Genomic DNA, 23438 nt, shown 5'->3' with positions numbered 1-23438 from the left:
CAGCGTAAATGACTGCCAGCCTAATGGAGAATCCTTTACAGGCCATCATGTAGGGCTGCATTAGGCATTTTGTAGGCTCTGAGCACATTTACCCTTAGGGACCACTTTCAACAAATAATTTTTTTTTTAATATTAAAGCTGCATTTTACTATTGCATTGTTATAAAGACAACTCAAAGCTACATTTTATGTACTTCTTTTCTTCAGAGTTGAAGGAAATGAAAACATTTTTGTAGACTCCAAAAAGAGTCATTAGTCTTGGGCTCTATGCTGCTGGGTCTTAGTCCACCTGAACAAGGATGGACTGGATCCGAAGAAAGGTAAGTGTGCCGCTCGCCCGTTCCCCAGCCTCCCGATCTGGGAGAGACACAGCAGGGAGTCAAGTCAAGCAAGCAAGAACTCGGTTTATTGTGCAAGAAGCAAAGCCTTTTAAAGCACAAGACCGCAGGATTTCCGGGGCAGGGCATAAGGACCAACCAATTACTTAAAAGGTCATTTTACAGGGCGACTTTTTACAGGAACAGCCATATGTCTGTACGCTCATCATCAGTTGTTGTCACCTCCCCTGATGCTGCACAGGCAATCAGCTTTGGTGGTAGACAACTTTGGATACCGCCCACCTTACTTCCTTTGGGTGCCATCTTTGAATTGCCACATGTGCCTAATTTCCCCACACTATGCCTGCTGTGACTACAAGATTAAGTCAGCCTTGACACCAAGTCAACTTGCCCTGCCCACACATGAAAGTGTGACGTCCCAAGCCTGGGCTTTGATCAACTCATGCTGAGTTTTGTTCCTTGTATCTTATTTTTCAATGATGTTGGCCAGTGTAACAAATAGTGAAGCTTTGAAGAAGTCCAAAAAATAGCACATTTATCCTTCAACGAAACACACAGAAAGATGAGGGTCCAAATATCACCATTATTGCTGATAGGCGGGTTAAAAGGATGACATCCATTTGACTCTTACATTGTCTGTAAGAATTAGGCAAACATATTCCTGCAATTTCAGGAAATACTGAATGGGAACAGAGCATTGAGTCAGGAAAGAACTTTCCTACAGAAGCAGAAGAGAGTGGCTCCTACTATGTAGCACTCAGAATGGAGAACAGAGGTGAACATATCCTCATTTCTCTCCCCATATGAAACAGAATTAACCATTGATTCTGGGGACAGGAAAGAGGTGAAGTAAAGAGCTAGGGAGGGAGGGGCTGGCGCTGGGGCTCAGTGGGCTAATCCTCAGCCTGCAGTGCCCGCATACCATGTGTTTGCTGGTACCAGTTCCAGCTGCTCTGCTTCCAATCCAGCTCTCTGCTGTGGCCTGGGAAAGCAGAGGAGGATGGCCTGGGCACTTTGGTTCCTGTGTGGGAGACCCTGAAAAAGCTCCTAGCTCCTAGGTTCAGATTGGCCCAGCTCCAGCCATTGTGGCCATTTGGGGAGTGAGCCAACAGATGGACAAGTTTTCTCTGTCTCTCCCTCTCAATGTCTGTAACTCTACCTCTCAAATAAATAATAAATAAAATCTTAAAAAAAAAAAAAAGAGCTAGGGAGGGAAACCAGTGAATCGCTATACTTAGGAAAAAGCATCAGCTGAGAAGATGCACTCCCCTCAAGAGTCCATGTCAGATGTCAAGAATATTTGAGAACTCACACAGAATTGGAAGAACAGGCAAAGAATTAAAAATTATTTTTACCTTTTCAGTATTTCATTCAGAATGAATGAGGCTAAAGTTTTTTATACACACACACAAACACACACCCGAAAACAATAATACTTATTTAAAAGGTTATGCCTAAATCATTTGAAAGAGAATTAAAAATTTTAAAGCAGTTTTTTAATGCATATGACAATAGAAGATTATTAATTATTTGTGTTTGTAACTTTTTTATTTATATAAAGGGAACAAATTTCATGTATGTCATATATACAGTTTTAAAAGCATAATGATACTTCCCACCCTACCCTCACTCATTCCCAACCTCCCTCTTCCTTCTTATTTTTCTTTTAATTTTTATAATGACATACTTTCAATTTACTCTATAGTCACACACTTAATCATCAACTAAATAAAGACTTGAATAAGCAGTAAGAAGAAAAACCACTGTTCCTCAAAGCAAGATTATATAATAATCAAATTTCAAAATGTCAGCTTTGCTCATTACTTTAAATTATATATTAGTTATCACAAATTAGAGAAAAAATATGATATTTTCTTTTTGAGGACTCGCTTATTTCACTAAGCATAATGGTCTCCAGTTGCACCCATTTTGTTATGAAAGACAAGATTTCGTTGTAATTTAATAAACAATTCTAGCATATATAAAGAAGAAGAAAATAACTCTACTTATTTCTGTTGCTGAAATAAGTATCAGCGAAAATAAATAAAGCACAGAAACAAGTCTTTTAAAATTCTATTTATTCTAAAGAAACATTATATTCTAAATCCATTTTTATATCTCTATGATGTCCATCCAGTGAAAAATAATCATTAAGGAATATCTGTTCAATAACTGAGAACACAATGATAACAATATATAATTCTTGTTTTTGTTGAATTTCACTTACATTCTTGTATTTTTTTATATATTCTAAAGCAAAAGGGACTCAGAACTCAAACACTAAAAGGAAATTATACACCAAAATTTCATTTATAGTTCTACTAATGAGACCTAAAACAATGAATATTATTTGTGAAAAGTTGAGAAAATGAAAAAAAGCTTTTGCATCTTTGGGGACTACTATGATTAGTAAACTTTATTTTTATTGGTTAGCTGTGGTCATAAACATTATTAGTTGCTAATCCATTTTTTCTCTTTCACATCTGTGTGTAGATGAAAAAGTACATGCTTGTAGTCTGATAACAAAAAATTATCATAATCAGGTTTTGGTCTAACAGGGGAAAACTTGTTCAATAGCAGTGTAATTGGTATAAATATCCCACAACCATTTTGGAAACATTTTTCATATTTAAAATCTTTTGGTTTTTTTTTCTTACCCAGTTTTATCTCGTGATGATCCACACTTTATCAATCAATGTCCAGCTTAATGGACTGTTCATCTGTTTCATCAATAACTGTCTGGCAAAGTTTGGCCAATCAGACGAGATCGGGCGCGTTCAGGGTGGTATGGCCGTAGACAGTTTGGCCAATCAAATTTATGTTATAGGTCTTATATAACTGTGTGAAGTGACCTTGTCAAATTATTATCATTTAAGTTTCCTTCAACCAGATAGCCATCCAGTAACTACACGCCTACGTATCAGTCTCTTCTCAAAACCCATTTGTTGCCTTTTCAATCTTATCCTTGAATAAGTCTTTAGTTAGGAAAGTTCTATTTTTAACTAACTTTAGTATAATTAATGATAACACTATTGTGATTTTATTATAATACAGTCACTGTAATGATTATTTTACTTTGATAATCACATTAAATGGTTTTATAAATCATTAGTATTAATTGTTGCTAGTGTCTGAATGTCGCCCACAATCAATTTGACCAGTCTGAAATGGAGCATAAGGAAGCTTCCATAATGGGAAAACATGTGGTAAACATTTATGCTCATTTATTCCGTAATAAGCATTATTATTGAATAATAAGCATCTACCACGCAGCAGCACTATATTAGACAAAGTAAGTGTGAGCAAATATAATTTTCTTTTGTCATGGAACTTATATTCTATGGAGAAATCAGGTGACTGATATAAAAGATAAAGACTGTGATGAGTGCAACGAAGGAAATAAAATCAGTGTCACAATAAAGAATAACCGGGTGATTCACAACTGTAGAAGATTTGGGCTCTCTGTTGGAGAAAGCAGAATTTAAGAATAAGGCTAAAGACTGAGAGAGTCAGCTAAGTCAAGAGCTGTGGAAGAGTATTCCAAGGCTCTTGGGCGAGGATGCATGAATCCTGGGCCAGTGAAAGATTTGTGGTTACTGGAAATGAACAGAAGCCCAGTGTGCCTGAAGCATGACTGAAGGAAGTATGGTGCAGGATGGTACTTGAGAAGTTAGCAGGGACCATTGGTTTAGGTCCACATATTGTGGACCCTGTAATACTCCATTAATTCTTTCAGCTGCCAGTAGTGGTGCCCAATGACTGCACTCAACTCTGTTCTTATTAGAATTTACTTTGATGCTGTTTTTATTAGTCTGTTTTTTATTGCTATGAAAATATCTGTGGGTGGGTACTTTATAAAAAGAGGTTCATTTAGTTTGGGCAGCCCCCATATTTTTGGCTTCTGATAAGAATCACTATGTCTGGAGTACATGGCTGGATACATATGAGAAGGAGATATCATATTGTAAGACAGGAATTCACAGTCAGGAGAATAGCTGATCTAGTTCTTTTTTAACAACCCTCTCATGAGAACTAACGAGGATCCCATAAGAACTACCATAATCCCTTCCCAGGACAGTGCCCCCAGTGACCTAATGACTCCCCATTAGACCCTACTTCTAAAAAGCTCCATCGCCTTTTCACATTGCCATACTGGGACCAAACTTCCAACAAAGAACCCTTGAGGAACACACTGAAATCATAGCCAAACTACTGCATCTCATAATAAACCTCCAATATGCTAATCCTTGTCTCAGAGACTTCTTGAGGAACCCAAAATGCAGCTCCACAGTAAGTACATAAGATTTTATTCTAAGTTAAGTGGGAGGCTACTGAAAGGCTTTGATGAAACCTTAGAGAGGATCTTGATATGACTGGAACTAAAGGGCAAGAACAGCATCAGAGGGAAAGTTAGGAGCATTTTGCAGTAATTCAGGTGAGATGATGATGGCTGGAACTAGGATAATGGGTTTAGAAATTGAGAAAATGGAGTAGAACTGACAGAACTTGATGACTAAATTGTGAGAGAAAATAAGGCATCAAAAATAACACCAAAGTGATAGCACAACAACATTCTGGATGTGAAGAAGCAGAAAATTAGGTCAACAGAATTCACAACTGGGGAGGCTTGGATATAACCATATAAAAGAAAGTAACAAGAAAAGACCTGTGCTAAACATCATGTGAAATAATATTTGGACTTCATTTTTAAAATTAGCCCCAAAGAAATGTGTAATCAGTACAAATTGAAAAATATAACCACAGATGATTATGTCACATAGTTTAACTATATTACATGGAGTTTGCCTAATATATAATTTGCAATTTGTTGCCATCTGGCACACTGTAGTCACATTAAGCCTAAATGTTTTAAACTGAATTACTGAAAGTAAGAAACACGGTTCATGTTCATTATAATTCACTAACCTAGGCACAGGTGTCAATAATGCATTTATATTCTTTATAATATAGCTGCACTGATAAATCTGATGCCTCAAATAGTCATTTTTAAACAGGCATTATATAAGGTCAGTATTTGTGAATGAATATGGAATAAAAAGAATTGAAATAGTCCCAGAAAAATTAGCATTATGTTTGCAGTAACCTAAAAACAAAAATTAATTTTTCTTTATTCACTTAGACACCAGGTCTATCATATTGTATATACTTGCCTTTCCATGTTCCTGGTTGCAGAAAAGAGAATCCATAGTAGCTAGATTAAGCAGAAAGGGTTTTATGAAAAGATGTTAGGAATTCCACAGAATCACTATAAGTCAAGGCAGAGTATGCTAGATTGGCCTTCCAGAAACACCTTCCAGGATCACACAATAAAACTGTCCTATAAAGGGAGTGACCGCCTCATCTGACCTCAGACACATGGTGCCTCTACCATGACCTAGAACTTGCTGCAACCACCATCACCAACTCAACTTTTACTGCTCCTGATGTGACTCCAGAGTGCTTCCCTAAACCTTCCAAATCAAGAAAACTCACACCTGCAAATAGGTGGTTGGGGAGATCACATCAAATGCCCATTAAGCTAGATCTGATTCAAAGAATCTAAGCCACATGTTCGTAACCTAACAGAAAGATAGGTTGGGAAATGTAGGTTTTTGGATGTTCCATTGGAGAGGCAGAATGTACAATGTGGGTTACTATCATCATAAATAAATATCATTATAAAAGTTCATGAATGACAGATGCAATGATTGATGTCTATCATAATTAACATTCTAAAATCTCCACTCTTAGAAAGCCTTATTGATAATATCATCAAGGTACTCGGGCTTTCACTGAATAATATAGAGGTACTGCTGAAGTAATCAAAAATTAGGAACCAAAGAATTGCACAAGCTTGATTCAGAATGTTCCTGATAAATAATGATTATTTGAGAATCTGCATTAACATCTTCAGTGAAGAATTAGCTGTTCATCATCCTTTCCGCAGAGTTAGATATTAAAAGTTTTTCAACAAAACTATAATTGATTGAGCTCATTGGATAGGGTTTCTGTATAAGAAAGGTATTTATAGGATGTCAGATCTAAAATTCACTGAGAACTAATGAATTGCTTCTTTTATAATTCCATAAGCTGCAGATAGAAGCTTACTCCAAGATAAGCCAGGGACAGTGAAGATTGTTTTCATGGGACATTTAATGTACAAACCTGAGTCAATGAGCTCAGCATACGAGTTTCAGGGTTTTCTGTTTTCATTATTTCTGTATTTAATCTGTATTTTTGTATTTAATCTATCAGTGTATGAGTATTTAGAAGTAGGCAGACCGGCATCAGTTCTTATAGTATTGTCCAAAGAAGTTTTTCTTTTTTAAGATAATCAACTGAAGTTTTCAGTAGAAGGCTCCATATGAATCCTCCCAATAGTAATAGAGAATTTGTATTCCATTGTTCAACTTTCTTCTCAATTGGCTTTTTTATTACCAAAAATGTGTCTGCCAGGCAGCAATAAAACAGATAATGAACAAATTAACATTAAAGCAGTCTTCTATAAACTCAGAAACCCTCTGGAATAATAACCCTAAATCAGATATAGAAAGGAACACAATGAAAACATCATGCTAGTGGCCTATAAAACAGACTCCTACTTTCACATGATTGACTCATTTGAAAAGTTGTAAGTTTTACCCAGTCTAATAACATATTATTATATTTAGAAAGATGATTCCAGCAGCTCATATATCTGTATTTATCTGAACTATATATATATATATGTATATGTATATGTATATATATATATATATAGATAGATAGATAGATAGGTCCCAAATAGTTTAAAATACATTTTATTATTTAACACCCATATCACACTTACTGAATAAATGACATTGTGTAGACTGAACTTAGACTACAAATAATAAGGGCAATTTAGCTGTTCTTACACTACATTATCTGAAAAGTTGTTTTCAATCATTTGAAATCACTAAATATTTTGGTTTTACAAAGTTGACATGCACAGATACTAATGTGTTCCTTGTTCTGAGTTCTCTACTGAATAGTGCTATGTAAAATAGTAGTGGTTTAGCAAACATGAAAATTCACTGTGAGAGTGAGCAGCAAAAGACTCACATAATTGTAAACATAAGAAGTCAAAGACTTTAAAAGGTTGATAATAATGTACAACCAATTAGAAGGTAAACATACATCCCTACCACCACTTACTTGCAATATTTCTTTGGATCCCAAATAAATGTTCCATACAGATATTCTGTAATTTTACATTGATGCACAAGCTTGGACCATACCTACTATTTTTCATTGTTCCATAAGGCTGTTGAGGGGGCCTGTATTATGGCACAGCAGGTTAAGCCTCAATTTTGATGCCAACACTCCATACTGGAGCACTGGCTAAAGTCCCAGCTGCTCTGCTTCCAATCCAGCTCCCTGCTAATGCACCTGGGGAGGCATTACAAGATGGTCCAGGCACTTGGGACCCTGCCACCTGTGAGGGAGACCAGGATGGAGTTCCTGTCTTCAGCCTAGTCAAGACTTGGCTGTTGTGGCCATTTGGGGAATGAATCAGCCGATGGAAGATCGATCTCCATTTCTCTCTCTCTCTCTCTCTCCCCTCTCTCTCTGTGTATGTGCATCTGTGTGCGTGCATGTATATGTGTGTCACTTTGCCTTTTAAGTAAATAAGTACATGTATTTTTTAATCTGTTGAGTTTTAATTTATGTAGAACTTCTGAAAGCATTTATCCAGCTATTGGTTTACAAACCAGTGATTACAAAGTTTTAGCCTTAGTTTTCCCTTGTAACCCTATATTTAAGGCTACATTTTGCTTCTGGGATCTTTGTTCACCATCCCATCTCTTTTTCTTTCTTCATAGTGTTGGTACAAATGTAATTTTCCAAATATAAGTGACCAGCAAGAAGGTTCCCTTAGTTTCATCAGCACATGGATTATGGGGATGTTTATTTTTAAGAGCAAGTTCCCAGCAATAGCTCTTATCTGTGTATTAAAAGGCCACAGCTCATCCCAAAGTAATTTAAATACTGTCAGCAATTCTCTCTTTGGAAGTTCTTTTGGCCCACGTTAATATGCCAGAACCAGTGTGGGACATTCTATGAAATAGTGTCATACTCTCTGCCTGTGACCTAGATCTCCCACAGAGTGGCATTGACGCTCTCTTGCTTCCTGTTCTCCTTTAGCATTTTCTCTTTCTGCTGCACCTGCTCCCTGTGACTCTAGACCTGAGTAATCTATATTTTCTACTTCAGCCAGGAGGTAGGAAAACACTTTTTTCTTTCTTATGCACTATTCTTGGCAAGGCAAGGTAGGTGAATGTTAGGTTTTTAATATTCATTTTATTAATTCTTCCTGAATGTGCATATGTAGTGTTCTGAATCAGAAACAGTTTTGTTATTAATTATTTTACAGTAAATAGTAAGTGCATTGGACCCCTTTCCCTAGAACTTTTATCTGGAGGAAACAGACGGGAACATCTTCTGCATGTGTGGATTCTCCCAAGGTGTGGGCAGAGAACAACAAATCTTCTATTTTTATATAAGGTGCTTCAAAATGTTTCTGGAAAATAAAATTATTTATTTTGTTGCAAAAAAACAGGTGTGAAATCCATGCTTAAGGTAGTGTTCAAAAAGTTCATGGGAAATGTGAACCATGAGAAGCCGAATAGATGTCAATTTATTTTATTTTACTTTATTTGTACCAAAACAAACTTCTCATCCCACTTCTCCATGAACTTTTTAAAGTAGTAGGACCACTCCTTCTGCCCAAAGTTAGAGAAAAACAAGAACAAAATCATTGGGAATATAAACCTCTGTAAATAGACCCAAGACGTCCTAGGACTTTGTAATCTAGAGAACTGACTTAGATCTGGTGTTTATCTCTTTTGCAAAGCAAATACTATCTAGCAGATGGTGCTACAGGCATTCTGACACCTTGGGGTTAACTTAGGGACCAAATCCAGCTGTAACCATTTGTTCCTCCTAGGAAGACAGAAGTGTTATGTTGGCAAACAAAAGCAAATAACTTCTCTCCGCTAGGTGAGAGTGGAATGCTGCTGGAAAAGTCAAAGCAAACATCAGGTGACTTAGGGGAAAGGTTTCTCCTAGGAGCAGAGAGGCCAGGGAAGTTTTCTTTCCCCCAGATAGCCTGTGTCCTGTTCCCATAGCAGAGTTGCTTAATTCTTAGTAACAGAAGTTTGTTTTGTTTCTGATGTTTTTCGTAAAAAGTCTTTCCGTTCCATTGCTTCCTCCTATGGCAGAAGCAAGGGTGGGAGGTGGTGGTAGTGTCTGGAGCTTACCTCTTTGCTTCTCTCCATACATGTCCTCTCTCTTCCTTGCTGCATTTTAATTTTATCCAAATCTTCTGGATCCTACGATTTATTGTTCATAAACCACAATTATAGGCACTATTCAAGTTCTATTCTTGAAATTCTTGTTTCAATTAAATCTGAAGTTATGAGTAAATATGAAGGGTGTCATCAAAATACACGTTGGCATTTGTGAGCCTTAGCCCTTACTGTTTTAAACCAAAAGAGGATGAATAAAATGAATACCATTTATAATAAAACTGCATATATCATAACTGTGTCATCTATGATGAAGGCACTTTTCCAAATTGACGGATAATAACAGTAATCACCTTACTGTTTGCTTTATTCTTTCAAATAATACTTGAATGATTTTTATGCTTTATTTCCAATTCTTTTTGTATAATGTCCCCCTACACTCTGGCACAATAGAGCAACTGACTTACGTTGCAACTTTTAATTTTCTTATAGACAATTATGACATATAAAATCTTATTATTTTATTATAAGCTACATTCATCTTATTCAACATCTCTAGGTTTTAAATAGTGACTATATTTGTATATAAATGCTTTTTAAATTATCTATCAAACATGTTATATGTAAAAAGAATATACAACTATTCTAAGTGCATTTTATGCAGTATCTCATTTATTGCTCACAATGTCCCTGTTTTGAAATGAATTGTGTCCTCCCAAAATTCATATGTTGAAGAATCTAAGCCTGTTTGTATTTGGAGATGTGATCTACAAAGAGGCAACAAGGGTTAAAGGAAGTCATAAAGGCAGATCCTATTCCAATAGGACTGGCATCCTTATAAGAGGAGGAAGAGACACAAGAGAACTCCCTCTCTCTCCCTGTGTGCACACAGATGAAAGGCCACGCAAAGAGAGTGTGGAGGAGGTCATCTACCCACTAGAAACCAATCCTGAGAGCATTGTGAAGTCAGACTTCTGGAATTATTATTTGCAAAGCAGACAACAGATTGAAACCTAGCAGACTGGATGGCTGGAGGATTTGGTAAAGTAAGTTAGAAAAGATTTGGAAAGAAATGTCATAAACAATAATATTTAAAACAGGTATAGTTCATTACAGCAAGAATGCATATACCATTACTTTATTTCATGATGAGAAATCTAGGCAGACAGAAACAATCTTGTAGATTGACAGGTGGATCAGAAAAGACAGAAATGGGCCACTATCTGTTTTTCTGAGGCTGGATAGCCCTTGGAGTCAATTCAGTAAGATTTTTCTAGAAAAAGAAACAAGGAAGTAGGTAGAAGCTAAAGTCTGAGAAAACTGTAAAACATGATGCCTATATTGACACAAATTGAGAAAAAATACTGCTCAAATTCCTTAACATGGACTGTATGTGCAGTATAATGCTATAATTTATTATCCAAACAGGGACATTTTTGCAAGAGAAAAGGGGCACTATTATAGTTTGTTCAGGAAAGTATAGATAAGCTAGGAAAGTTCTAGGCAAACATGGATATATAGTTATCTTAACAACAAGGCTCTGCATCAGCTGAGCCCTGTCGTATGTCATATTATCCTTTCATTTACCATAGGGACTTTCTTTCAGCTCTCTGTTCTTGCTCAGCTCCTTTTGGTTATTTGTTAACTAAAAGTCTCGGCAATGGTCATACTCTGTAAGACACTTATTGAGCAACACTTCCCCCTTTTTTCTTTATTAATTTCACCTTGATTTTGTCCAGCCCTCCATTACACAAACCCCATTGCTCAGAGAACTTTATAATCATTTCCTTAGTCCAGGGAAATAAATACTGGACTAGTCAGTCAGTATGACAATCCTCTGTCCGCACAATACCTTACAGAGAGTATATTAATTTGAAGTTGCACGTAGCAGAAATTACTCCCACTTAGTAGTTAGAACAACATAGGAATGAATTTCTTTCTCATTTAAAAGAAGTGTGAAGGAGACGTTCAAGTGATGATATGGGGCTTTAGCTGTCAAGCACTTAGTATCTGTACTGCTTTCTCACCTCCAATATTTGGCTGAAGATCTCCAGTCATCAGATTCTCATGCCAGGAGTAGGAAGGAAGAAAGGACAAGGAAGGGCATACTTCCTCCCTGTAAGGGTATATCCCATCAATGGCATAGATTACTTCCACTTAAATCTCATCGCTGAATGGAGTACCGAGGCCAAAGGCAGTTCTTAAAAAGCAGAGAAATGTAATCTTTACTGAAGTGGCTATGCACTCTGCTAAAAACTGAGGCTAACAGGATCACTAGCAGTCTTTCTGCCACAGTGGCCCAATTAAGGCTGAAGGGGAGGACTTACTCTGTAAACTCATTTCTCTTTCCTTCTATGGCATTTCCACACGAATGAAAGTAATCCTAGTTGCAACTAACTTTAAGTGAAAGGCAAATACACTTCATACACTCCTAATTCTTTTAGGAGACAGTTTATAAAAAAAGACTCAGAGAAGGCTCATAGAAAAGACTCAGAGTTAAAAGGAAACTGATAGTGTGGACAGCAGAGCTAAAAGAAGAACCCATACTGTGGTCACAAGGTTGAGCCAACGCATCGAATCCACTACCCACGAAAGCTGCTGTACCTCTACATGGTCTATACAGGAGATATGAAATATCTTTAAGCCATTCTGGTTCAGCTTTTCTTTTTCTTGTAGATAAAAGTGCCCTAACTGAATTCCTGACGGGTCTACCTAAATACTCAATCTCTGTTACAATCTTAGTAACCTCTCCTTTTCCTTCCCAGCACTGATGGCAAATTTGAGCCATTTATTTTCAATCTAGCTCCACTGCTGGGGTGTAAGGCCTAAACTTTGGAACTAGATCTATTTTGTCCGCTACTAGATACTTAGCAAACGAAATGAAGTATCTGACACAATGTGTGCTCCCCAGAGACTTCTCTGTCAATTTTCATAGAAATGATGTCGACGAAAAAGCTTCATTCATTGGAAGAGATCTTTTCTCCTTAATGGTAGAGGTAGAGCCTCGTGAAGCTTTTTACTCTTTAGGCTTGTGTCATATACTGTTTACTATTTCAACTCTATCGAACGCTTGCCACACGGTTTTGAATTGACTTCAAATTTGAATATTGGGATACTTATAGCTTCAGCTTGCAGTGTTGAAGCAGTGAACTTCCAAACACTGGAGACCTTGATTTGTTACCCTCAGAAGGCATTCCCATTCACAATTAGCTTTCAGATACACGGTTTTCTTCCCAACAGCTTATTTCCAGACAAGTTTTCTTATTTCATTCCCTTCCTGCCTGACTTCAAACATTTCTTTTTTATATTTCAGTTAAAAGAAATTAATTAATATTATATCAATGAGTAAGCACTAAAGTTTCTTACATGCCGCTCTGGAATGTGCTTCTAAAGCCTTCATTGTGTCTCACACACTCACTGTTTCTTCATATATCTATGGCATTAAAAGTGTAACCATGCTGCTGATCGTTGATAACTCTGCTTCTGTTTCAGTTTCATGCTAATGTGCCTTGGAAGGCAGCAAATGATGTCCCAAGTGCTTGAGTTCCTGTTAACCACATGGGAGACACCCAGGTGGAGTTCTGGGCTTCTGACTTCAGCCCGGCACAGCTCCAGCATTTTTAGGAATTTGGGACATGAACAAGAGTATGTTAGATCTCTCTCTCTCTCTCTCCTTCTCTGACTCTCTGCCTCTTTCCCTCTCTCTGTCACTTGGCCTTTCAAATAAATAAATGAATAAATCTCAAAAAAATAAATGGAAATAAAAATAGACTGTTTAGTGCACCAGTTGAGACATTGCCTAAGATGCCTGCATCCTATAACAGATACAAGTCTGATACAAATCTCAGCTTCTCCATTTCTGATCCAGTTTGTTGCTAAAGTGCACTCTGGGAGACAGCAGATAATGTCTGGAGTAGTTGCATCCCTGCCACCCATATGGGAGACCTGGATGAAGCTCTTGTCACTTGGCTTCAGCCTGGCTCAGCCCTGGTCATTGTGGCTACCTGAGGAGTGAACCAGTGGATGAAATATCTCTCTCTGCCTGCCTTTCTCTCTCGGTCTCTGTCTCTCTTTCAAATAAAATGAAAATAAATAAACAGGACTTTAATGTCAGTTCCTCTACCCCGATTTCTTTCCCCTAGGCCTCTGTTTCCCAGCTTTCATGGGGATGGCTATGATCCACAACTTCCCCTCTACCTCTAACCTACATGTCCAATTGTGTAGCTATGTAGTCAGTCCTGACTGTGGCAAGAAACATATCAACAACATTGAGGCCCTCATGCTCTTGCATTCAGCATTGTTAATCAAAGATCCCTAATAGGGATTTGGGAGCCCAGCTAGGACTGCTTTGCTTCTTGAGCCTCCTTAGTGAGTATTTATGTAAGTTTACAAAGAACAATTTTTCCTTCTCTTTCTCTCCCCAATCCTCTCATTCCTGCATTATACAGAATTGAGAATCTGGTATGCTCTCTATGTCTCAATTCAGCCAGCTTACCCAATTTATTACCTTTGGAGTCTTGTCCTGAAAACCTACTCTTATCCTATAGTGTGCCTCAGTACATCTTATTTAGCTACTATTTACCTCCTTAGTGCTTCAGCAAAGCCTCTATTTTAACTCCCTCAACACTGAATTCTTTTCTTACAATCATAATTTAACTCAATTAGTGTATGTCAACATTATGTGCCTAGAAAATATAACTTTATAGAGAAAAGATTCAGTAAGAATTATTTTTGTTTGAATTAATATAAATGCTCAAGAAATATTCCCAGATCTACATCATCTACTAATACTATATTATCTACCTAGCAGCTCTCTCCTCAAAACTTTAACTTTTTAAATTAGTTACCTAAATAATTAGTGTGTGTGTGTGTGAGAGAGAGAGAGAGAGAGAGAGACAGACAGACAGACAGACATGCTGCCATCTACCAGTTTACTTCCAAAATGCTCACAATAGCCCTGGCCCAGGCCAGGTGCTTTGAAGCCAGGAGCTAGGAGCTGAATCTTGTTCTCCCATGTGGATGGCAGAAACGCAATTGATTGAGCAGTGATGGCTACCAAAGCCTGCATTAGCAAAAAGCTGGATTCAGGAGCCAAAGCCAGAGCCAGGTGTTGAACCCAGATACTCTGATGAGGGAAGTAGATGTCTTAACCAGTGTTTTACTCTCTAAGCCAAATGCTCGATGCTCTCCTGCCCAGAACTTTGAATTACTTTAAAAGTGTTTCACATTCATATGAAATAATTCTTGTCTTAAAAATATTGATCATAGATTTGGCAAAATAATTGTAAGTTCACTCAGAGCTGTTAGACCAGAGGAATGTGCAAATGTCCTTCATGTCTTTCTTTATATTCACATTTACATCCAAAGGCTCAATGAAGATCAAAAAATGAAGAACTAGGGGCCAGTGTTTTGGTGTAGTGGGTTAAGCTGCTTTTTGCTACACAGGCATCCTGCACCTATGCCGATTCTTGTCTCAGTTTCTCCACCTCAAATCCAGCTCCCTGCTAATGGCCTGGAAAAAGCAGAAGATGGTCCAAGTGTTTGGGTCCCTGCGTTCTGCATGTGGGACCCAGATGAAGCTCCTGGCTTCTGGCTTCAGCCTGGCCCAATGCTGGCTGTTGCAGCCATCTGGGGAGAGAATCAGTGGATAAAAGATCTCTCTCCCTCACTTTCTGTAACTCTGACTTTTAAAACAAATAAATAAATCTTTTTTTTTAAATGAAGAAACATAGTTTGCATATTGAGTAAGGGTTAATTATTTATATTTGTAAGAAAATAAGGAAGAAATTATCTATTCACTGTTTTCTTCTAAGTATCACCTTTTTAAGAATCACTTAGAACCTCTTCCAGAAAAACTGTCATAAAAATTATCAGCTGCTAAATACAATAAACTACAGGTATTGTACAAATGATCAACCTAGATGCAGAACGATATCTGCAAGGTTCATCTATAACTCAGACCTCATATTCTGGTTGTTACCCAGATCACAACTGTTCTTACCCCATTCTTGGGCACTGGGTATTGACTGCCTGTTTGGTAAAATAAGTGTGCATAGCAAGATTAATGTCTTGGCATCTATCAACAAGGCTCAAGTTCTCCCCTTCCTCCTTTTCTAGAATATCATGCACTTTATGACTGACTCCCATTATATGAACATGATCAAACCACTAAATCAAGATTTGTGCTTTAAGAATTTCCATTTTATTAGTATGTTGACATAGTACTTTGTACTTCTTCCCAGTGTAGGGGTTCATAGACAGGTAATAGTGCAAATAAGTCAAGCACATGTCAGCATCTAGAAACTAAAGTCTAATAAAAATCTAAAACCTTTTTTTTTTTACTAGAATAGACCTTTCAAAGTAAGATACGAAGAATTCAGCTACTTCTTCATAAACAAAGTTGGAAAATGAAACAGTAGAGTTGCATATGTATTTTAGCTTTGAAGATATGTTCATCAACTAATAAACCATATATATGGGATTTTCTAATCTTCTCTGTTATGTGTATTTATTTAAAATTCTTATCAGTTTACATACATAAAAAGGAGCATAAATGTGGCAATAGGTCTACACAAATAATATTCTTACCTACAATAGTAGATTTTGTTTGGTATAATACTTTCCTGGTAACGTTCTTAGATGCCAGCCAACAGCCAACCTTGTGAGCAGATCTTTCTAAGGATAGAAGTCTCCAATGTGTTATGTTAATTGTTTCTACGCAGTTCCTAGAATCACTTTCACCTATTTCCTTTACAGTAGATGGCTTTGTCTGCCAATGGATCTGCAGCAATTTTTCTATAATAATAAAATAATTCTATTAATAGAATGCCATAATCCCCTCTATAGGTGTGGTCTGAATTTTGGATCTTACTTATCTAGAACTTTGGTTATCTGAATGAATAAGTGGAAGCTAACCCAACTTCATGTAGCATATACGACCCAAAAGCCAGCCTTAAGATAGCTATTTTATACACCCGATGATCTCAACAAGAACTAGTTTCTTGGGGCCAGTGCTGTGGCATAGCAGGTAAAGCCCCTGCCTGCAGTGCCAGCATCCCATATGGGTGCCAGTTCGAGTTCTGGCTGCTTCACTTCTGATCCAGCTCTCTGCTATGGCCTGGGAAAACAGTGGAAGGTGGCCCAAGTCCTTGGGCCCCTGCACTCACGTGGAAGACCCGGAAGAAGCTCTTGGCTCCTGGCTTTGGATCAGCGCAGCTCTGGCCATTGCGGCCAATTTGGGGGTGAACCAGCGGATGGAAGACCTCTCTCTCTCTGTGCCTCTCCTCTCTCTGTGTAACTCTGGCTTTCAAATGAATAAATAAATCTTTAAAAAAAAAAAGAACTAGTTTCTTTGGATTTGAGTGAGACACATTAGAACTTCATTTCTCCTATGACCAGATGTCCACCATGGCATATTAGACAGAGTTTCAATGGTAAGTTTCTGGGTGAGTCAGAAGAAACCAGGACTAGAGAAAAATTGATTAGATTCTTCAACTAAGACAATGCCACAGGCTTAACTAGGTGCCAAGCAAACCCCTTCACTTTCCTGAAAAGGACAACTATCTAGATGATATGAGCAGAGAAGCTGGGCACTATCTGCCTAAACTATTCAAAGAATCCAATTTGGGGGGATGTCTTTAATTGTCAGTAGAATATGGAAGGGACTCTTGTCCATTTCCCTTGGGAGGATGTGATGTAATTCCTCAGAAACCAATGGTCTCTGGTGTAGTTTCTAATACTTATCTTATCAGTGCTCAATAAACTAGTCTGACATGTGCACGTAGGTCAGGCAGCCGTGAGTACATGGACTAACTTACCAAGCAAGCTAATAGTCAAGTGTCTGTAAGTAGGTCCAGAGAGAGTGCTGCAAATGGCTTGGTTCAGAATGCCAAGTCAGAGAAAGGAGGACCTGAGACAGGAATGCAGAAGCACAGTAGAAAGCCAAGATACAAGACAGTGACGGTGGTGAGAGGATAAAGTGTTAAGATAGAAGCTGCTTGGGATACTTAAGCCCTGTGGTTTAAAATGGGCTTTTGTAAGCTCACCCATGGTCTACTGTTTGAATCAATTTGATTACTTATCCTCAGAGTCTAGTGGTCATGACATTCAACTGATCTAAAATCTTCTCTTTTTTATGATTTATTTATCATGTATTCTTTTCATGGAAAATTCTTCAAAAATATCGCAGTCTGGATTCAGCATATCTCAATTCAATAAGAATTGCTTTGGGTATCAAGAGATTCAGTGTCCTGGGCATTGGAAAATGCTAGAAAAATGTATAAGATATGATCCTCTCTATGATGAACAGTGTAATCTATTATCTCCTTTAAAAAAGATTCATATATTTACTTGAAAGGTAGAGTTATAGAGAGAGGGGGAGAGAGAGAGAGATTGAGTTTTCATCCACTGGTTCACTTCCCAAATGGCCACATGACCAGAGCTGTGCCATGCTGGCAGCAGGAGCCAGGAGCTTTAACTGGGTCTCCCACATAGATGGCAGGAGCCCAAGTACTTGGGCCATCCTCTAGTGTTTTCTCAGGTGCCTTAACAGGGAGCTGGATCAGAAGTGGGGCAGCTGGGACATGAACCAGTGCTTGTATGGGATGTCTGTGTCACAGGCAGCAGCTTAACCTGATGCACTACAACATTGTCCCCTATTATCTCTTTTTGAAGACCATTTCAAATTTGAGACCTTAGTGTGCATGGCTTGTAACCTGCTTCATTGGGGGCACTTCCTTAGGTGGTTTGATGCTTCACAGACTCTTCAGATACTGCTAGCAATAGCATATGTGATTAGAATATTTATATCTTTGGGTTTATCCTCTTTAAAGAACTGTCCTCATGCATCCAGTTTTATTGAAAGTCTTTCATGATAAAATTATTTTTCCCTGTCTTCCTTGATGGATGTTACAAATGGATAATTATTTGAAAATAAGAAAACTGAAATTTTACTTTTTATTCTAGACTGCTTTCTTTCCTTCAGCAATGTAATTAGCATGCCTTCCTCATTTGGCTATTTGCCATTTATTCAACTTTGATAAAGCATGTCAATTGCTCGCCTTATTGTTGTCATTAAGTTGAGTAGAAATTAAGTATAAGACACTTAGTATAAAACCCCTACATTTTACATTGAAGTCCATAGTATTATTCAAATAAAGAACTACCTCAATCTCCTTCTGTGAAATCTTGGACTTTGATAAGCTAGAATTTGGATTAACAAGGATTAGCAGCATAATGAATATACTCTACAATACAAAAGACAATAATTTATAATGAATATGTAAGAGTTATTAATACAGTACTGTCTATCAAGTTATCTAACAGCTTTTATAAAACAGAAACTATAGGAAATGTGAGGCAAAAATATATTAATATGAGAGATTTTAACACATCTCTCTTAAGCCAAGAAAATCAAGATAACAAAAGTTACTAAGGCTATAAAAACATGATAAGGCATATTTCATTAATACATATCAAATTTTGAATACTAGAAACAGAAAATACATCTTCTTGCAACTGCAAGTTGAATATAGTAGTTCCTGCTATTTGTGGTTTCACTTTTCATGATTTCAGTTACCCAAAGTCAACTGTAGCTTGAAAATATTAAATGAAAAATTCTAGAAATAAGCAATTCATAAGTATTAAACTCTATGCCATTATGAGTAGTGCGATGCAGTCTCAAACCACCTATTTCCACCCCATGCAGTGTATCCATGTGTATATGCTATGGACCCACCAGTTACTTAGAAGCCATCCAAGTTATCAGATCCAAATTGGCAATATTGGTATCAAAATGCTTGTTTTCAAGGAATACTTATTTTACTTAGTAGTCAATACAAAGTACAAAAGTATTGATGTTGGAAATTAGATATGCTAACAAGAACCCATAAATTACTCCCTTTAAATGAAATGTTGAGATAGAGACCACGCTCTTTAATCATTTTTCCAGTATATTATTATAATGATTCTATATTAATTACTGATAACAATCTCTCATTGTACCTAATTAATAAGTTAACTTTTATCATAGGTATGAAGGTATTCATATAGGAAAACATATAGTATATACACAGTTCAATAGTACCTGCAGTTTCAGACGTTCAATGGGGTTCTTGGAACATCTTCCCAGAGGGTAAGGAAAAATTACTCTATTCATAAAAGTGAAACTTCAGGCCACAAAGAAGACCTCAATATTCCAAAGAACAGAAATATTAACAGGATTTTCAGCCTACATGAAATAAAGTCAGATATTAATTTAAAACAATCAAAAAGAATAAGTTCCTTCCTCCAGGAAATTCACACACACACATATACACACACACAAACACAACTAAACAACTCTGCAGTCAAAGGGGAAATACAAAATTTAAACATATCAGATACTTTAGGATATAGCTAAAACAGTTTTCAAAATGATGAAATTGAAAAAATATATCAACTAAATACCCAGTTCTCAAAGCTAATAAACCAATAAAAATGGGATAAAAAATGATGCTAACAAAAATATTAATGACATGGAAAACAAGAAATAGCGGAGTTAATCAGTAAATGCAAAAACTGTTTGAAAAAATCAGCACAAAAACAGTAATTAAAATAATAAATTTAAATGATAGAAGGCACAAATACATACATACATACATACATATATATATATAAATGGGAATTACTTTTTTTTTTTAAGATTTTATTTATTTATTTGAGAGGTAGAGTTACGGAGAGAGGCAGAGAGAGAGAGACAGAGAGAGAGAGAAGTCTGCCATCTGCTAGTTCACTCCCCGGATGGTCTCAACTGCAGGAGCTGAGCCGATTCAAGGTCAGGAGCCAGGAGCTGTTTCTGGGTCTCCTGCATGGGTTCAGGGACCCAAGTACTGGGGCCATCTTCCACTGCTTTCCCAGGCCATAGCAGAGAGCTGGATTGGAAGAGGAGCAGCCAGGACTCGAACTGGCGCCCATATGGGATTCTGGTGCCAGAGGCGGAGGCTTAGCCCACTACGCCACAGTGCTGGCCCAGGGAGTTCTAAATATCCATTAAAACAAAAGGATAATACCCCATGGGAATTTCTACCCAACTTTTAAGATCAGATAACTCAAATGCTATTTAAAATACCCCAGTGCACAAATATGAAAAACCTAAAAATTCATTTTCTTATATGAGTATAATAGCACAATAAACACATATTAATTTCACATGAATATTAATGACAGAAATTTTTAAAAAGTTATCTAGGAAAGCTCCAAACCATATGAACAAATAACTCACTGGACCAAATGGAGTTTATTGCAGGAATGCTTAATGACTCAGTATCATATAACCTATCATTTTAGCAGAAGAGAAAAATCTTATGATCACATCCAAAGGTATAGAAAATGTATTTGAAAATAATTCGGCACTTGTTCATCTTTTTTTAAAAATTTCCCAATAAAATATGTATTAATGGTATCTTCTTAATATCAACATGCAACTTACGTTATATAATGATAGATGCACACATACATTTCCTCCATTCATTTGATATAGAAATGAAGGGAACTTTCCTTCTCAAATAAGGAACAAGCCAAATTTTGGTTGCTGCCATTATTACTGCATATCATGTTGGAAATATTAGCCACTGAAATGGATGATTACAAGTATAGAAAATAGACAGGAAAAGGTAAATTATATGAAATATCTAGAAAATCCAAAGAAATAATGGGGAAAATATAACAGAGTAAGAGGCTTTTCTACCTGATCCCTAATCTACTCCTTTTGTGGATTTATATGTGTCTTTGGCACAACAAATTATTCATGTTCAATACCATGGTGTCATAACAATATTATTAATTTCACTTGTGCTTTCATAATATACATTTACTCTAAATTTTGCAGGCCCCACCCTTATCTAAGCAGTTGCCAAGTCAGGTAGATTTTATCTTTGAAATGTCCTGCCTTTTCTTATTCCATCACCATTATCTTCCATCGCTCACCCTCCAAATATGAAGGTACTTCAAAAAGTTTATGAGAAATGGAAATAAGAGGTAAGTTCATTTTGATGCAAAATTTTTGAAATCCATGCATACGAGGGGTCTTCAAAAAGGTCACAAAAATCTATATTATGAAAAAGCTATGCAAGGATTTCAAAATTTTTGCACCAAAATAAAATTAATTCAATTTCCCATGAACATTTTTTGAAGTACCCTACCCTCCTATAATTCATAAATTATATGCCTGTTTAGTGATGTCACTCTTGTTCAACACACAATTTCCTTGACATAAAGTCCCAATTTCTTGGCCTGATTTTCTACAAAAGCCTGTTATCTTTGCTAGCTTATTCCCACTTAACCTTTTTATACATAGTTTAGTTGGACCAGATTATAGATACCTCTTAGTTATTTCTATACTTATAGTTCAGTATCTTTTGGAATATTCTTTCTAGACATCACCACCTGTATCAATAAGCATCATTTTTCTACGTCACCTATACTAACAATCGAAGTGTATATTTCAGGCAATGTGTTGAATACTTGTCATATGTTGCTTTGTCCCACATTACCACAGATGTGATTTCTTCCTCTTGAAATTCACAGCACTCTGTAACTGCCCTTGGTATGCATGTTTCACATTCAGGATTTCTGTTATGTAATCAAATAGATTAGCTCTATCTGATTACATGCTTCATGAAGGTAGAGAATGACTACTGCATAACTCTGCACCACTTGTAGCACACTAGGCATTCAATAAATATTTGCTCTATTGTATAAACTGTGGTAGCACGGATGACAGAAACTAAGGTTTTAAACTCAACTAAGGTTCTCTCTGTGGTAGACAGTTTATACATGTTTTATTCCTTGGTGCTATTCCACTGGAGCAGGGAGTTTGCTTTATTAATGCTGTATTCTCAAGGTCTAGAAGTGTTCCTAGTTCATGCCAGGCACTTCGTAATAATCCCACCTGTATAGCTGTATGAAAATTTAATTTTGAAAGCTAATGAGTATGCAAGGAACCCAAGGCTCAACCACAGACAACATCAGCCAGGGTCAGTTCTTCAGCACTTTCTGGTTTGTAGCTATCTAGGACAGATATTCTTGACTTCTTGGTTTGTGTTTGCAAAACTTAAAAAATTATTTTGGTGGATTACTGGACTCTCTGATTCCCATTTGTATAATCAGAAAAATCTCTAGCTGTGACAAAAACAAAGCTTTTGGCAGACATGATATTTAAAGTCTAGCACTGGCACCCTAAAACCCTTCCAGATATTGGGAATGTGATAACCGGTTTCCATTATTTGTTGTTGGCTTGTGAACTTTAAATTCGTATACATTGTGCTGTGTAGCACTTCCACAACTGTTCTCCCCATCAATCCTAAGATCCCAGGGGTGGCTGTCTTTTCAAGTTGTGGAAAAATATCCCTATTCTAAGATGCACGTATTTAAAGCATCAGTTCTTACCACTTGAAACAGCTTTAGCTATTTACAGAACAAAGCGTTCATTGGTATTAGACTAATGGCCTGGGTAGCCTCAATTTATCACTCTCCTCAGAAACTCCCCAAAAAGCTCAGCTTATAAAGGGAAATCACCGGGTGCTTTGCAGAGTGCTGCTTCCAAACTTGACACATTTAGGGCAAGCTCCAAACCACCTTCCTCTGCCGCTGGTTTTCACGGAACATCAATGGTCCCTAAGGATTCAAGAAGCCCCCCGGGTTAGACCACCTACTCTAACAACCAGAGAGCCTGGCAGGCAAACACTACCCCCTTCTGTGAGCCAACCAGCCAAGGAGGAGAAGCCGGCACTGAAGGAGGCGGGTCTTCCGCGACGAAACCCCGCCCCTCCCCTGCCCGTCGCCGATTGGCGGCG

The 23438-nt window shown here is 37.2% G+C and overlaps 1 protein-coding gene across 3 annotated transcripts in view; it reads right to left on the bottom strand.

Moving 5' to 3' along the window:
- ASB5 (ankyrin repeat and SOCS box containing 5) overlaps positions 1-23275 on the bottom strand; it is a 92097-nt gene extending 68822 nt beyond the window's left edge. The window contains exons 1-3 of one of the 3 annotated variants that reach the window (XM_062212857.1): positions 23161-23275; positions 19691-19834; positions 16195-16401 (exon numbers count right to left, since the gene is read on the bottom strand). The gene's annotated coding sequence lies outside the window, so the exon portion shown is untranslated. Of the gene's footprint in view, positions 1-16194; positions 16402-19690; positions 19980-23160 lie in introns of those variants that run through there. The other 2 variants (XM_062212859.1, XM_062212858.1) reach the window with 2 other exon arrangements.
- Positions 23276-23438: the final 163 nt, after the last annotated feature.

Source organism: Lepus europaeus, chromosome 16, assembly GCF_033115175.1.
Source record: "Lepus europaeus isolate LE1 chromosome 16, mLepTim1.pri, whole genome shotgun sequence".
Taxonomy (NCBI): domain Eukaryota; kingdom Metazoa; phylum Chordata; class Mammalia; order Lagomorpha; family Leporidae; genus Lepus; species Lepus europaeus.
This window is presented reverse-complemented; position numbering and strand designations above follow the sequence as displayed.